At 50.2% G+C, this 16,884-nt stretch overlaps 2 pseudogenes; one reads left to right on the forward strand and one right to left on the reverse strand.

The window, feature by feature from the left end:
- The window catches only part of LOC149328447 (uncharacterized), a 478,240-nt pseudogene that overhangs the window by 350,026 nt on the left and 111,330 nt on the right, over positions 1-16,884 (reverse strand).
- LOC149328452 (uncharacterized) lies at positions 4,423-8,875 on the forward strand (annotated as a pseudogene).

Here is a 16,884-nt window from a genome sequence, read left to right on the forward strand (position 1 = left end):
TGTCAGACGCAACGGCAGCATCATCTCCTTTTGATCCTGGAAGCAAGTACCAAAGAGGAGACAACAATATCCATCAAGTGAGGATCTACCTCGCAAGTACAGGCAAGTAATTGGGGCATTGCTTGACCTCGTCGGAGGAATAAGGCCGCACTTGGCTTTTGCGACTACTTACATAAGCCAGTTCAATGAACATTCCACAGAAGAACATTGGCATGGCAAAAATATATTCTTCGCTATGTGAAACACACAGTGAATAATGCGCTAGTCTAGCAGATAACTCGGAAGTGCATACAAGCCTTTTGCGGCGCAGACTGGGCTAGTGACAAGGCTGACAGGAAGTCATTCAGCGGGTCCGTGTTCACGCTAGCTGGTACTGCGATTTCCTGGAGTACCAAGAAGCAGCAGACCACTGCATTGTCAACAGTCGAAGCCGAATATTTAGCAATATGTCACGCTACAAAGGAAGTAATGTGGCTCCAAATTTCATGAGGAAACTTAATAGCACGAACCACAGATTTTAATGGCTGACAGCCAGGGTGCAATTGCGCTTGCGAAAAGCCAAATAGCTTCAGATACAAGCAAACACATAGACCTCAAGTATTATTTCCCGAGAGAAGAGACGAAGAGTTACAACTCCAATACATCGAGTCGCCGAACAACTTTGCGGACCTCTTCACTAAGGCCTAAAATGGAAGAATGACTCTCAAGCACTGTGAATGTTTGGGCATCAAAAGTTTGGGCGCAATGATAGACCATTAAGGCGGAGTGTGAGTAGTGTAATGGCCAGTAACGAGATGGCGCCATGTATTCCTTGGTGCGCCGTCGCCGTTTCACCTTTTCTGTCAGTGTCAGTGCACCTTAAAGAACCCCAGGCGGTCGAAATTTCCGGAGCTCTTCACTACGGCGTCCCTCATAGCCTAAGTTGCTTTGGGACGTTAAACCCCAATAAACCTAAACTTAAACCTTTTCTTTGCTCTGTTTTAATAAAAAATGGCAGCTTGACAGTGTGTGTCGTTCCGTTTGCTTCGTGCCAAATACACTCAATCCGCGACTCCCAAAGGTCTGGTCACCCTGCGTACTGAACAAACCAACAAAACCCTCTGCAACATCTACGGAATCCGAGCGACCCCTACAACATCGAGTTCTTCAGGTACATCCAATAGCATTACGACGAAGTGGTCGCCCACTCCACTCTCGGTGGAGGCGCCGACAGGCTGGCGCCTTGGGAATCCTGGTTGCGTCTGGATTTGCCATGGCCGTCGTCAGCAGCAGACTAATCATGGTTGAAAAACAGCGCACAAAAGACTAGATACAAGAGTACAGGCGACGACAGGACAAGCGCTGTCTAGACTAATCATACTGAGCGCGGCGTGGGTGCTGATGGTGGCGGCGCTCGGACGCTGCTTCGCAAACACACATTTCGCATACATGCGCAGCCGGAGCCTCATCTCTGGCTCCTCGAGTGCACTCACCATGGTGGCCCGCACGCTGGTGGCCGAGGTGTCGAAGAACCAGCACTGGGCCGTGCATGCCAGCCTTGTTGTATTGACGTGGAGCGCCACGCCAGAACGCGTTGGGGCACGCCTGGACGGCGGAATGAAGAAGATGCTCGCTTATCGTGTCTGCCAGATGTGTGGCGCTTCGTCTCCGTCATTTTTTGACAAACCCCACGACTCAAATCATCGAACGCCATCAATTTTGAACCCTTTAGCTGAGGCAAGTTCATCGGCATCCGTGGACACTAATTTCATGTCGATGAGCCCAGGTTTCCAAACTTTAAAGCGGGTTTTCCTTCCGGCCTCCAGCGCCGACCCGAAGCCCAACGGCTACTCCGGATTTCGGCTGCGAGGGAGCCGCTTCTGTCGGCAAGATGGCAGAAACGTTTCTCCAACGCGGCTATGACCCGGACGCTATGTCTTGGTCGACCGTTCTCGTCACTGTGCAACCCAAGTCGGCACCCGCGGACCCGATCCGCAATGAAAATCTTCTGCGTCTGCTTGAGCGCCCCTCCAGACGAGAGGCCAAGATAGCGGCTAACGCCACGCCAACTAACGACAAGCATGCTGCTACCCGCCAAGCTCCTGCCTCGCAAGCGGCGAAGGACACCGACCTAAAGGGCCGCGACCCCGTTACCAAGTTGAGGCCCAAGCCTTCCCCAAAATTTTACCGAGACCACTTTGTCATCATCATAAAGCCTCGGAAATTATTGGGCATCCGGACGCCTTTCAATGTGGTGAGCTCGGCGCCGCGTTCGGCGCTTCCCTCGGGGCGAGTGAGGCGGCCGAGTTAAGCCTCCTTTTAAGCAAAGAAAAAAATTTTAACCTTGCCCAGCACCTGGAACACTCACGTCGCAGACTGTCTTCTAGGTGACTTTTCTATCAAATCGGCCAAAGGAGATGTGCCTCTCACTGGCCATCTCAAAGAACATGAAGAGGACGTCTGCTATGGGGTCATTACGGTGGTCAACCGTGAGACGTCTGAATCTCTTCAGTCTTGCGTGCAGTGGAGGAACGGAACTCTGCTTGATATCTGCAAGTTCGGCAACTCAAACAAGGCGCTGCTGAAATGTGCTTGCACAGTGAAGGCTAGATACGTCCACTACAACCCTGAAATCGTCTCAGTGCAGCCATATTTTCGCACTATTCAGGCCTGCAGCTTGTGTGGAACTTTCGAACATCGGGCAGACACTTTCCCCAACCCAACCCAAGATAAGTGTGGCCTCTGTGGACAGCAGGCACCCATAGAAGAGGGGGTGCGGGCCCCTCACGACTGTATGCCCAAGCGTGTGGTTTTGTGGTGGTGGACATGCCACGAACTCGCGGGACTGAATTGCAAATTACCGTTCCAACAAGCCAGCCGCCCCTAAAGGCGGGAAATCCATTTTGACGGGCAGGCAGCCACGCCACCCCGGCAGCGTCGGCAAGGGAAGGTTCCAGAGCCGGCGTCGGCGCCGTCTCGTTCTGCGCGTCCGTGTCGGGGGTACTAGGGGTAGGGGAAGTTGTTCTAGCCTCTAAGGCTTCAATTTTGGAAGCAGCACCTCGTTTTGTGCCCGGAGAGAAGCCACAAGGCTGTGCAGCTCAGCGTCAGCTGCCGAGCGAGGGGGAGGGGAGAGGGGGTGGGAGGAGGAGGCAACCTCGCCTGAACTGCTCACCTGTTTGCCATTATAGACTGCGTTGGCCCAGGAACCGGCCGCGCCATTCTTGTCATGGGAGCGGGCTTGCTTCTGCTGGCCGCCGTGTGGGGGCGGTGGTGGCACTTGACAGCTCCATCAGAGGCGGATCAGGTGATTGTTCACATCCGAGACCACCTCTGAGAGCTGAATTTTAGTTTCGGAGGAGCGAAGGCTAGAGACCAATTGTTCTGACCAAGACTGGTCACCTTGCTCTTGTATGGTTGTGGCAGCATTATAATTTTGCCTGAACTTGGACCAATCTGGGAGCCGTGCTTGCGTTGTTGATCGTGCGAAAGGATGTATCCTAATCGTAGTGTTCAGGAGGCCGTGGTCGCTGCCGAGTGTTTCATCTGTGTTGACCCATTTTGTATACCGAATATTGCGGTGATGGTCAAGTCCAGACATGTATCCCTATTCGTTGAGTTGCCTATACGAGTTGGGTGGACGGGGCCAGTGAGAAGATTGAAGCCCATCATTGACGCAAGCTACGCCAACTTGCGTTTCCGCTTCTTTTCACGGCAGTAACTCCAGATGCGAGCGGGAGCGTTGAAGTCACCCACAATTAGGAAAGGTGTTCCGACCCGCAACTCTCAGCACGCGGCTAAAGATGTCCGCGAATGATACCGACATTCGGGAATTTAGGATTGTAGTATACACTGAGTATGTCCAACGGTGGGTCCTTCTTGCGGAGTGGGAGGAGGGTCACCATTACAGAGGGGTGTTCAAGTTGCACGTCTAAGTCGACCTGTGTGGCTGTATACTTTCTATGGAATCATAGATAAGAGGAGGGGTACTGCTGGCACGTCGTATAATTTGTTAGTGTGGCGTCTTTCCCTGGCTCTTGGAGGGCAACCACGGTTGGCAAATTCTCAGACGTTGAAAAGAAAAGCCAAAGGTCGGCCCGCTTGGAACGGGACCGGAGCCCCCGACAGTTCCGTTGAGTAATCGTAATGGGGGAAGCCGATTTGGAAAGGGGGGAGCGCTTACACCGAGGGTGTCCCGCCATGCTCAGATTTAGAGGTGAGAGGTGGAAGTGAGGCTGCCCCCGAGCCAGATACCAGAGGCTGAAGCTGAGCACCTAGAAGGGGCAGCTGTCCTCGTCATCGTCGAGGTCACTGACTCGGCGGGATAATCTGGAGGGCCGACCATATACGTCCTGAAGAGGCCCGGCTCTGCGAAAATGGCGGGGTTAGGCGCGACGGGTTGAGCAATTATAGAGAGGGTAGCCTCCATGACTCGAGCGATTAGGCATGCCAAATTTGGCATTAAGATGGGCTGACTGGACAAAGTTCCGGCACACCTACACTAATTCGGCCCCTATTCACGAACAAGGCTACCACGCGTGGTCACAAGATTTGGTTAAACATCTTCGTTTGGTAGAAACTCAAGTTCAACTATCAGAGGTCACGCCGGAGGTGGACAACCACCTCCTGCACCTCTGGGAGGCGCGCCACAGCCTCGTCCGCAGATGGCGCCGCTAAAAACATAATCGAAAACTCAAAATTCGCATCGCCGAGCTCACCGAGCGAGCGGCTGAGTATGCTTCCCAGCTCGCCGACTCGAATTGGGTGGACCGCTGCAATACGGCCGCTAGACAGATGTCTAGCCGATGAACTTGGTGTCTCTTTCGCGCCTTAATCGATCTGATTAAAACTAGAGCCTAAACACAAAAACATCGCCAACGGGCAGGGTTGCCGTTGGTGGCTACTTTGCGCCAAATTGGCTACTTTTGGACCCCGTCTGGCGGTGAAAATTTCACGTTGGCTCCTTGGCTACTTTCTGGCAACTTTGAACTTCTATTTTGGCGCATTTACTAGCCATTTTTTTTTTGCAATTGCATATACAATAGTAAGCAAGAACAAAGAAGAACTATTATTTCCTAGCTTTGCTGTCCTCGTGGCTGTCCCGGTCGCCTTGATGCGCGCGCGCGTCCTCGACGCGTATATTCTCTCCGCCGGCGGTGCGCACATAGAGCTATTATACCAACTCGCCGACGCGGGTGCGCAGACGCGCGGACTCTGGGTGATGGGTGCACGTCGAAGCAAAGACCGCGAGGACGTTGTGCGCCATGTGGAGAAAATAACGCTAATTCAAGTGCACGGCGAAGCAAAGGCCGCGCGGACACTGCGCTCCATCTCGAGAAAATAACGCTCATCTAGAGTACTTTCTCCGTTAGGATCATGCATCGGAAACCATGCGTTTAGGTGCAGCCGTGGGAACGGCATGACACCAGGAGAGGAACGAGCAGCACGGTACCGGTGGAATAACACTTGTGTACCGCAAGGCGACAAAACTTCTGTTTTAGTGCCTTCGGCTTGCCGACACCGGCGTCTACCATGGGATAAGACGCAAGAGCAAAGCGCACGTTTCGAGAAGAATGGAAAAAGGCCGAGCAAGAGGCCCAAAATTCCATGTTCTTTATTTACTCTGTGTTTTTGTGTTCATTCAAAATGATATTATTTATTGTTCATTAAAAAAATGGCTGAGGCTTAGCTAAGGTTAAGCCTACTCAGATGCGAAGCATATTGATGGCTAGGCTTGGTAATACATGGCTTTCCTTGGTTGAATACTTGGTAATTTTAATACAACCACTAGAAGCCTTCGTCGTGGGGAAGACAACGGCATGGCTACAGCGGAACGCCGACTAACCCCGAGACGCGCGTTGGGTGAGCGCCTGGATTGCCACGGAAGCCGCGTCCGCCTGCCCGGTGGAGCGAGCGTTTCACCTACACCGAGTGTGAACGCGCGTGCGAAATGCGCGGGAATGCCGCTCGAGGACATTCCGGCGTCTGTGCGATGACATCGTTCTCCCTCTGCCAGCATAATTTCGTGTCAGCGTAATCGTGTCACGTGGTGTGGCATCATCGTGTCGCGTAATTTGGAGGCGCACAACCACAGCGACGGCACGAGATGGGCCCCCGTTTCTCCACTGTCGTGACGTCATCGTGTCACGTGGTGTGACGTCATGTATCACGTGATTTGGAGGCGCACAACCACAGCGACGGCGCGAGGTGGGCCCCCGTTTCTCTACTGTCGTGACGTCATCGTGTCACGTGGTGTGACGTCATGTATCACGTGATTTGGAGGCGCGCATAACCACGGTGAAGGGCTGAAGTGGTAGCTAAAGTAGTATGCTTCGCATAAAAGTGGCTTATAATAATGGTTCTTTTCTACTTGGCTACAAATTTGGCGCCAAGATCAGGTGACGTGGCTACTTTTGGCTACTTTTAGCTTCAGTTCTGGCTCTTTTTGAAAAATTCCCAACGGCAACCCTGCCAACGGGCTATCCACAGCTTCAGTGGAGATACCTCTCAATTAGCATGTAAATTACGCGATCAATACCTCTGCATCCAACAGGGCCCCCGAGGGTCAGCGTACTCGTATGCAGGTTCCGAGAACGCGGAACTGGATCAACCGTTCCGGCTCCACGACCTGAAGGCGGCCTTGAGTAAAATGAAACGAGGAACGGCGCCCAGAAGGGACAAAATAACTGTGAAATTACTTGCGAACCTTCCCGACCCGGCCTATGAGGCGCTCCTCGCATACATAAACTCGATCTGGCTAGGTGAGGCACCCCTCCCAATCGAATGGAAGACCGCCCTGGTCACTTTCATTCCTAAAGCCTGCAAAGCCATAAACACGGACAACCTCCGCCCCATCTCCATCACGTCTTGTGCGGGAAAGCTGATGGAGACTATGGTGCGAGACAGGCTGTCTGAGTTGTTGGAAAACCAAAATGTATTCGCTGACACCACGTTCGGGTTCCGCCCGCACCGGTCCTTGCAGGATGTCCTGCTTCAATTAGACCGCGAAATTCTGAATCCCGTCGAATACCCCCTTAATGACAAGGTAGTACTCGCCCTCGATTTGAAGGCGGCTTTCGACAATGCAACACACGACATCATTTTCACGCCCCTCTCCAAAAACAACTGTGAACACAACACGTGTCAGTACATTAGACAATTTTCTCCGCCCGGCAATCGTATATCCGTATACAAGATGAACAACACGGCCCCTACCAATTATGTACGAGAGGAAGCCCGCAGGGCGCGGTCCTCTCACCCCTACTATTCAATTTGGCAATGATGAAACTTCCAGCTCAACTGGAAAGTGTCGAAGGCATACAGCACACGCTCTATGCCGACGACATCACCATCTGGTCTAAGCACGGATCGGTAGGAGACATTGAAGTGAACCTGCAGCAAGCGGCGGATATTGTGGACGCCTAGGCCCGCCGCTGCGGCCTTGAATGCTCCCCGGCCAAATCGGAATTTGTGCACCTTCGACCCTCGTCGAAGTGCACTACCAAACTCGAACAGTCCTTATCGAGAGGACCCATCCCAGAACACGCTGAGATCAGGGTACAGGGTCTGTTTATCAATAAACACCGCCGTGTCGACACAACACTGGCCAAACCGCTCAAGGTGGGGGACCAGGTGGGCCGCATGATCCGCCTGGTTTCCAATAACCGCGGTGGGTTACGGTGCAAAGATGCCTTGCGACTGGCGCACGCATTCGCAACCAGTCGAGTCTTGTACTCGACTCCTTACCTCCACCTTCGCAAATGTGACGAGAGAGCCCTTGAGGTGGTTTTCCGTAAGATTTACAAGCGTACCGTCCACCTCTTCGGTCACCACATCCAACCAGCGCCTCCTGGCTCTGGGGATGGTCAACACCTTCGTGGAGCTCCGAGAAGCACACTTGACAAACCACTACACAAGACTCTCAAAGACGCCATCGAGTCGCCGCCTGCTTGCCCGACTTCACATCCAACACCCAACACTGACGGAAGAGCGCGTGCGTATCCCCGAAATCTGGAGATACGCCCTGCACGTACGCCCTCTTCCGGCCAACATGACACGAGACGACCTTAGTGGCCGGCCCCTCGCGCGGGCGAGAGCCTTGGCACGCTACTATGGAAACAAACGCGGAGTATTTTAAGCGGACGCCACCGGCCTACACCATGGGGGTTGGTACACGGCCGCAGTCGTCCACCAAAACACCGCAGTGAACAGCCTTACGTTCAAAGCACAAGACATTACTCATGCGGAAGAGGTGGCAATCGCGCCCGCCGCCGCCGATCAGGACTCGCGGGTCGTCATTACCGACTCGCTAGGGGCCTGCAGGAACATCGAAATGGGCTTTATTCTCTATTTGGCATACCGAATACTTCAGAACAGCAATTATCTCTGGGCTCCCGCGTCCCGCACAATAGTATGGACTCCATCGCACACGCGTCTCGAGGGCAACGAAGCGCTCGACGCCGCTGCCCGCGTGCTCACTCTTCGGGCATCACCCTCCCCTCCCCCCGATGCGGACGCCGACCCCAATCCGGCTTTTACCTTCAAGGAAATCATCCAAAATTACCAATTCGGCCATGCAATCTATCCTAAGCCCTGCAAGGGCCTTACGAAGGCGCAGGAACGCTTACTCCTTCGCCTTTGTACTAAAACAGTGCTGTGCCCGGCAGTCATCAAACATTTCGACCCTGCGTGCACAGGGGAGTGCCCGCCCTGTAGGGAAAAGTCTTCGGACCTTTACTACATAGTGTGGGCATGCCAATAAATCCCGCACGTTCTCCCTATCCCCAACCCTACCCGGGAGGACTGGGAGCCGGCCCTGCTCGGCTGCTCTGACCTGGCGAGCCAAAAGGCCCTGGTCGTGCGCGCCCAAGCAGCAGCTACAGCCAATGGGCTCCTGTAATGAGCAGCCCACCTAGCGTTTGTTAGGGACGGCCCATTAAGGACCGATCCCCTCACTCCCTGTACATATTTTATATATTAAGTTTTTCAGTCAGTAAGTCAGTAATGAGATTATTCCGTTGTCAATTGCGGCCTGGAAATTCTCACTCTCAAGCACTTCATTAGGCAGCAGGTACCAGTCACTTATTGTGCTGGGAAAAAAGTAATACTTAAATATATTAATCGGGCAGTTATAGCGTCTAATTTTCATGGTATTGTCCCTTCTACTCGAAATGTAGTGAGGCTGCCTTAAATAGACGCTTTTATTAATTAATGGTTTATTATTGTAAATGTCGGGCAAAAACTTTAGTCTGAAATCGTTTCTTCGGTGGGATAATAACTTCCAACCAAGAGCTTCCCTAAGTTCAGAACTTCTAACCTAAAAGTTATAATTCCCAGTTACGAACCTTGCTGCCCGCTTCTCAATTCGCTCTAGCTAAGACAACTACCTCCTGCCACACATTATGTTTGAATACAGGCACACTTGTCCACCCATGATGTGCTACTCGAACTCAAACGCTAAGTCATTTATCCCGCACACAGAAACAGTAACCGAGCGCTTCTAACCCTCGACCTCATGGGAGCGTTTGACAACGTCAAGCACTCCACAATCCTCAAAAACCTCCACAGCAGGAACTGTGGCCAGTGAGCCTACTCGTACATCTGCTATTTCGTTACGGACAGAAGCGTCAACATCAGCACCGGCACAAAACAAACAACGTAAGTAAAGGTGGGCACGACAGGTATTGCGCAAGGAGCAGCGCTATTCCCACTTCTCTTCAACATTGCACTCCTAAATCTCCCGCCCGTTCTCAATCAGGTACAGGGCATACGCCACGCCCTGTATGCTGATATAACCATCTGTGGAACCATGGTCAATAAGAAAATGAATGAAGAACAACTACAAACAGCGGCAACAAGATTTAAAAATTATGCACGGGTGTGTGGACTAATGAGCTCTCCCGAAAATCTGAATCAGGACACCATCGACATCCGCGTTGACAACTCACCCATCAAGCAAGTACAGACCGTCAGGATAGCGGGTCCGTACATAAATAACAACAGCAAAACCTCCCCACACTCTAGAAACCACGGCTCGTCAGGACAACGACGCGGAAATCAGGGATGCGAGAAGATACTGTGCGACTGGTGCAGTCTCTCGTCGTAAGCCGCGTCGTCTACACAGCGCCCTACCTCCGCCTCAAGAAGCGTGACATCAAAAACCTCCACGTCATAATCACAACAGCCTACAAGAAGTCTTTGGGCCTCCCTTTTGCGACATAAACAGACCGGATTTTATGACTGGATGTGCACAACACGATAGACGAACTGATAGACGCACCCCCCCCCCCCCCCCCCCCGGCGCAGGTAGTACGGCTCTCCAATACTCGGACTCGCCGACAAGTCCTCAGTGATTCAAGCATCAATTGCCCCACGACAGCAAGACACGAAAACCGACATCCCAGCCTCATGTAGAGGACAATTCAAGGCATCTCCACTACACACAAATATGCACCCCGATTCTAATCAGTCAAGTCGACAAGAACGGGCCGAAGCCTTTAAAACGCACTACAGCAGCTGCGAGGGTGTGTTTTATGTCGATGCTACGGGTCTCGAGCAGGGAATGATGGCCGTCGCGGTAGTGCACCAAAACAAAACAACGGACGGACTAGCACTGGCTAGCCAGGACATACTGGCTGAGGAAGAAGTGGCGGTTGCTCTAGCGGCAACACACGCTTGCTCGGAATCCATTGTTAGAGATTCGCAGACAGCTTATTGCAATTAACTCAGGGGTAGGGTCGCACCACTAGCAGCTAAAATACTGCACGATAGCTACACCCGTGGCTACCAACCCACACAAAAACACTTATTATGGGAACCAGGTCACCAGGGTATACCAGGGAACGAGAGCGCACATGCTTCTCCCTGAGCATTTCTTCCCCGGTCACTCAGTACGGATGCCGTGCAACCTCCTACCCCACTACTAACTTAGACCCACATACTTCAGAACTTAAGATTATCCCGTCGGGTCTACCCTCCGCTGGCTAAGACACTAGATAAAATGGAGGAACTACAGCTCCGAAAGCTACATACCAACACATACAACAACCAGCGAAGACAATACGCAATAAACCCGTAGTCATTTGACTCACAGTACAAATTCTCCGTGGTGAAGGTGGACCTGTACCATTGGTATGAGCCTGCCAACGAATTCAGACTGTCACTCTTAATAACCAGCCAACGCAGGAGGGGTGGGAGGCAGCTCTGACCAGGTCGTACAAAACTAGTCAAAAGCAACTCATCTGTCGAGCCCCGACAGCAGCCCTACGCCAATGAATTTCTGGACTGAGGGCTCCAACCTCGGCTGAAACCTCCTAATCCTAAACTATTTCTATAAAACATTTTCACCACCACTGACGAACAAAATGAACGGCGACGGTTTATGGCTTCAGCGCCGCGTTTCTGGCACAATGTTGTCAATGCCTGCAGCCCGCATCTTTCTCTGATCACCCCACGTACCTATAAGCGCGATTCAGGCGTCTACTGACGCAGGCAGCCAGTTAGGCGCACTTCCTCTCTTTAAAATGGCACAACGTTGTCAATGTACGCGCATGCAGCGCACATCTGTCACTACCGCAACGTAGGTTAAAGCATGATTTAGGGGTCTTTTGCAAGAGGGCAGTTATGCGCCTTTGCTTTCCAAGCTACGGCTCCATTGGTTTCGCAGCCTAAAACACGACTAAAGTGTCCACTGCTGGTTGGCACGGACAACGGCGATTCCGCGAAACGCAAAAACGGGCGCCAAAGAGCTAAGCTCTAAAAAAAAAAAATGAACCACGATATAGACAGCTGAAACACGCAGAGAAAAATTGAATGTTTTTGGGAGGACGAAGCTGTACAGTAGTCCCAGTTATCATCACCTAGAAGGTGTGAAGACCGTCCTTTGTAAAAGTCAATAAAATTCACATGTAATTTCTCTCCAGAAGCTAATATTGTTGATTCTTGGATTGCAATTTCACTTCACTTGCGCGCGTTTGATTTCTAGCATTTAGTACGCATACATTGATACCCCGGTCGCACCCTCATTTTTCAGTAACCTACTAATACTTCGCTTAGTGCTCAAGACTACTGTCGCCTGCGCATACGAGCGATACAAGTTCGATTTTGATGTGAATGAACAAGGTTCATAATTAATGAACTTGTTTATTTTGTTTTAAGAAGCCATCCTTACCTTCACTCATCTTTCTGTGCTAGGACGTGCACTACCTGTTTACATTACGGAAGCCGAAACCTGACAATGATTGTCAGTATTTCTAACAACCGCCAACAGGGTGCGCGTTCGGCGCAATACATCTGTCCAAGGCACGTAGTGAACGCAGATGCGAACCACGAAAGTCATATAAATAGAAGATTAAGGGTGGAGCGCATTCGATTATTCATCATATATTTCGAATGGAAATATATATGACATACTTGAGAAAAACAGCAAATAACAGCTGTATCTTAAAATAATCACATTTTGGGTATTAATAAAGTCAAGTGAAAAGTAATTGTTCAATGTGCTGTTCATTACTTTAAAATATAGAGCAGAAGTTTCAGTAATTCAGACATCAAATTCATGCGGTCTAGCGCATAGAAACAAAACGTAAAAAGCAGAGATTAAATTATTCTATCACGTATTTCATGGGAAGATTGAAAACCTCATATATATATATATATATATATATATATATATATATGTATATATATATATATATATATATATATATATATATATATATATATATATATATATATATATATATATATATATATATATATATATATATATATTTACAACCTATAGGGAATTTGAAATCACACCTGAGCCATCTAAACTCAGTCCGGTCATACATGACCCCAATTGATGTCCTTTGCTGCTCTTTTTTTTTCGTGCTGCAATATAGCTGTGGAATACATTGGCGGCTCAAACGATTGAGTCCAGAAGTGAAGCAGAATTTTCAAAAGTAATTAATCAATATATCTAAAAATCACTTCTCTACTGATGTGCATGCACCTGAAATTTACTAATTTATTTTATATATCGTTTAGCTGAACATTGATGTTAATTCCGCTTTTTGTAAAGCAGTATTACGCATTGGCAATGTGTAATGTTTATTCGTCTGTTTTTCGTGTTTACTTCCCCGTAATGACCTTTAAATAAGGGTTCGCTGTATTATTACACAAATAAAAATAATAACGCCGGAGTTAATGAAAGGAGTGTAACTTCAGTTGAGCACAGCGCAGCGACCTGAGAAAAAGAATCTGATAAGTGCAATGTTCAGAGACATGAAGAGCACAGTGTGTCAGAGAACAAGCAAGACTTAGTGACACCCTGGTCCAAATAAACAAGTGGGCATTGGCGGCGTGTGTAATGAATATCAAGACATCAGTTGGTCATAAATGTCAAAGGAGATTCCAAGGGAAGAGAAGCGTATCAGAGGGCTGCGGGAAATTAAATGGGCGGATCAGATTAGTAAGGTTATGTATATCAGGAGGCCGCAGCTGAATCGGAATCCGGTTATTGGAGAGATATGGGAGAGGCGTTTGCCCTGCGCTGGGCGCTGTCAGGATCCTTCTTCACATGATGACGATCGTTTGCCGGTTAGAACGATCACTTCTTGATTGCAAGGCAGTTCTGATCTCAGGAAAAACTGATCTATTTCCTCCTCAATCACCCTTTTCGCTCATAACCTTTCTTTCTGTCTTTCTTTAATTTATTGTTCTACATTTAACTTATTCCCAGCACTTCGTGGAATCAATTCTGAAACATTGGGCTCCACACTCCCCCCCCGCCCCCCCATCTCGTTCTTTAGAGTTTACTCCGAACTCGGCCCTATTTTCGATTATTCTTTCATTTGCTTTTTCTGTTCGGCTGTTGTTTCATTCTCCCGTGCTCCCTAATTCTTTTCGTCCTCGTTTCTCAGGTAAATGTAGCTAGTCTTATCAAACCGCCTGTCGCAGCTGGACGCAGCCTTTCAAGCCGACGGTCGCTATCTGTCATGTTCCAGAACCGCGGGTTTCTTTCTGTAGAGCTGTCATGCTTACTTTAATGCAAGTCAACCGGATAATTGTCTTTAAATGCAATAGTACGAGGACAAGATTCACGCTTCCATTCTAACACCATTTACACTTCATGCTCTCTTCCTCCAATAAAGAAAGCTCTACCAAAACGATGACAAGCTCTCTTGTCAAAACATTGGCAGGAGCCGGAGGCTTTTTCCTCCCTTTTTCCTCTGTGTGTATTAAGAAACAAGCTGCCTACTATCTCTCGAGCAAAAAGTAGGATAAGGCTGAGGATATCTAGCGGCTAGGATATCTGGCTTTCACCCAGAAGGCCCGGGTGGTTTGATACCCGGCGTCGTTTTAGCAGCTAATCAAGTATTTCCGCCACAGTATCACCAACACAAAGTGGGACCCGTTTTCGCCCGCACAAATCTGTTTTTTCACTCACCGCTTCTCGTGGCCATTCGCAACTGGAATCAGCTCCCGGAAAACGTGGCGTCCATCACAGACCACGTCACACTTGTCAACAGTCTGAAGTGCTTCCTGGGGCTGTGAAAGTTGTATGAGCCGCATATATCTACCTGCAATGACGTACCTTGTGTGCGCTCGCCTGTTTGTGTATTTTCTCCGCGTTCTAAACTTATATGGTACCCCCCGCCCCGCTATGTAATGCCCAAAAGGTCCTTTAGGGCAACTGAATAGAACAATCATAGGTCGCAATAGGTACCTTGTGAAATTTTGTAAGTAGGCTTATAAGGCGACTTTTACCATCAAAGCAACATTCATTCACAGACATTCGCGCATCTTGCTCTGCATGCAAAAGAAGTGACGGTGAGGAGACATGCGCAAGACCCCTACATTATATTTTAATGCCCTAGCTATAGTAATTATGTCCTGAGAGAAATTGATCATCGGTGGGTGAAGGCTCGAGGCGAGGGAGTGAAAACCGAAAAGAGAAGGATCAGTCACAGTCTCAATTCTCGTAGCTAAACTTCAACATTCCCGCCTCGGTGGCTTAGTGGTCAAGGCGCTCGTCTACCGAGGAGGAGCATTCGGGTTCAAACCCGACAGCAGTGATGTGCTTCGATGGAGGCGGTATGCTAAAGACGCCTCTGTGCTGTGGGATGTCGTTGCACTTTAAAGATCCCCAAGTGGTCGAAATTATACCGGAGAAACAAGGCCAGAAAGTCGCCATTCCAAACGCGATCAGACAAACGCTAAGAGTCGACCCGATTCCACGAAACGTCCACCCGGAACACAACCGGGGAAGAAGAGTGGCCAGGGCCAGAGCTCTCCTGCACAGCCACGGAGACGATACGGGGACAAGGTTCGTTGACGCCGCGGAATACGCAGAACGCTCGCCATTCGCGGTTGCGGTCGTCGATTCGTGCGGCAAAACGCGCATAACGTCAAGTGTAGCGTGCGAACGCACAGAAGAGGCGGAGGAAGCGGCGGTGGCACTCGCCCTCACGGATCCGACGTGCACCATGGTTCTCTGCGACTCGCTTCAGAAGGTTAGAAACTTCGCCAAAGGATGGATCTCACAGAGAGCGGCCCGAGGAACCGACAAGTCCAGCAGGAGGTAGAATTCCAAACCAGAATTCAATGGTTCCCGGCGCACATGGGAGAAGTATCGAGGACGTATCGCAACCGCAACGAGACGGCACACGCCAAGGCGCGCGAGCTCGCGAACCGCGCCGGCGACCGTCGTCCGTGGAATAGCACAAAAGACTGCTTGACCAGCTACAACGAAATTGCCAAGGCCCTCTGCCTGGCCCGCCGAACCTTCCCTCCGCCCAGCGACAAGCTGGACAGGGCGCACGCAGTGACCCTCAGACAACTGCAGACGCTCACGTACCCCAACCCGGAACTGTACCACAGGCTTTACCCCGGTACATACCCGACAAATTTATGCAAGGTCTGCAACGCCAATGTAGCCACTTTAACTCACATGCTCTGGGACTGTAACAAAAGCCTTCACGGTGCTAATTCCGGAACCCTCCCGCCGCGGTTGGCCGCTGCCTTGCGCAGCCCCAGCCTCGGGGACCTACTCTGGGCCGTCCAGCAGGCCCGCGAGGCGACGGCAAGGCAGCGCCTCGACGTCCCCACGTGGGAGACCTAAGGCCCCGTCGGCGAAAGCTATGCAGGACTATGAATAAAGTTGTTACCAACCAACCAACCTCCACTTTGGCACCCCCTTTCACTCCCAGCTTCCTCCCTACCCTTACGGCCCGGTTCAGGTGTACATCGAGATGCGAGAAGATACTGTGTCATTTCCTTTTCTCAATAACCAATTATTATTATATTACTGTGATTACTTCAAACGCGCCGTGAGGGAATGGGCAGTTCAACTGCGCAGTGGGCGCTGTCAAGCGGCAAGACAGTGATCACGAACTCCTAAGCATTAGTAATTTTATTTCTCCTTCTAGGGCCCGTCATTCCTGAACTTTTCGCATTCGTCCGAGGAGACAACGTCGGTATGGCACCAACGTTGCCCCAACCTCTTAAGGAATTCGCTTCAAACACTTCGCTCTCAAAAGGTCTCGAACCGAAGGTAGCATGCGTTTTCACCACCGGCTTCACGACAATGAGTAGATTCGGCTAGTTTTCCCACAAATAAGGCAGATCAACAGTAAAACTCAGAACAAGCTCTAACATGCATTTTCATATTTTTTGAACTCAGCATTTTCTTCTATAAATTGCGCCCGGGTTCGAATCCGCAGCGAAGCCATTTAAGCGACGGATGGGCGAGGTTTCTTGGTTTCGATTACTTGCGATCATCTGACATTGAGCATATTCATTTTACTGAAAAATAAATCTGTTTATTGGCAATGTTCATAGCAGAGTAATGGAGGTATTTTACCTTATACTCAGCGCAACAGCCATCATGCTTACCATGACAACAGCCTGCGTTTCGTCACCCTA

The sequence above is a fragment of the Amblyomma mixtum genome, chromosome 9, assembly GCF_055824585.1.
Source record: "Amblyomma mixtum isolate Tamu chromosome 9, ASM5582458v1, whole genome shotgun sequence".
Lineage (NCBI taxonomy): Eukaryota > Metazoa > Arthropoda > Arachnida > Ixodida > Ixodidae > Amblyomma > Amblyomma mixtum.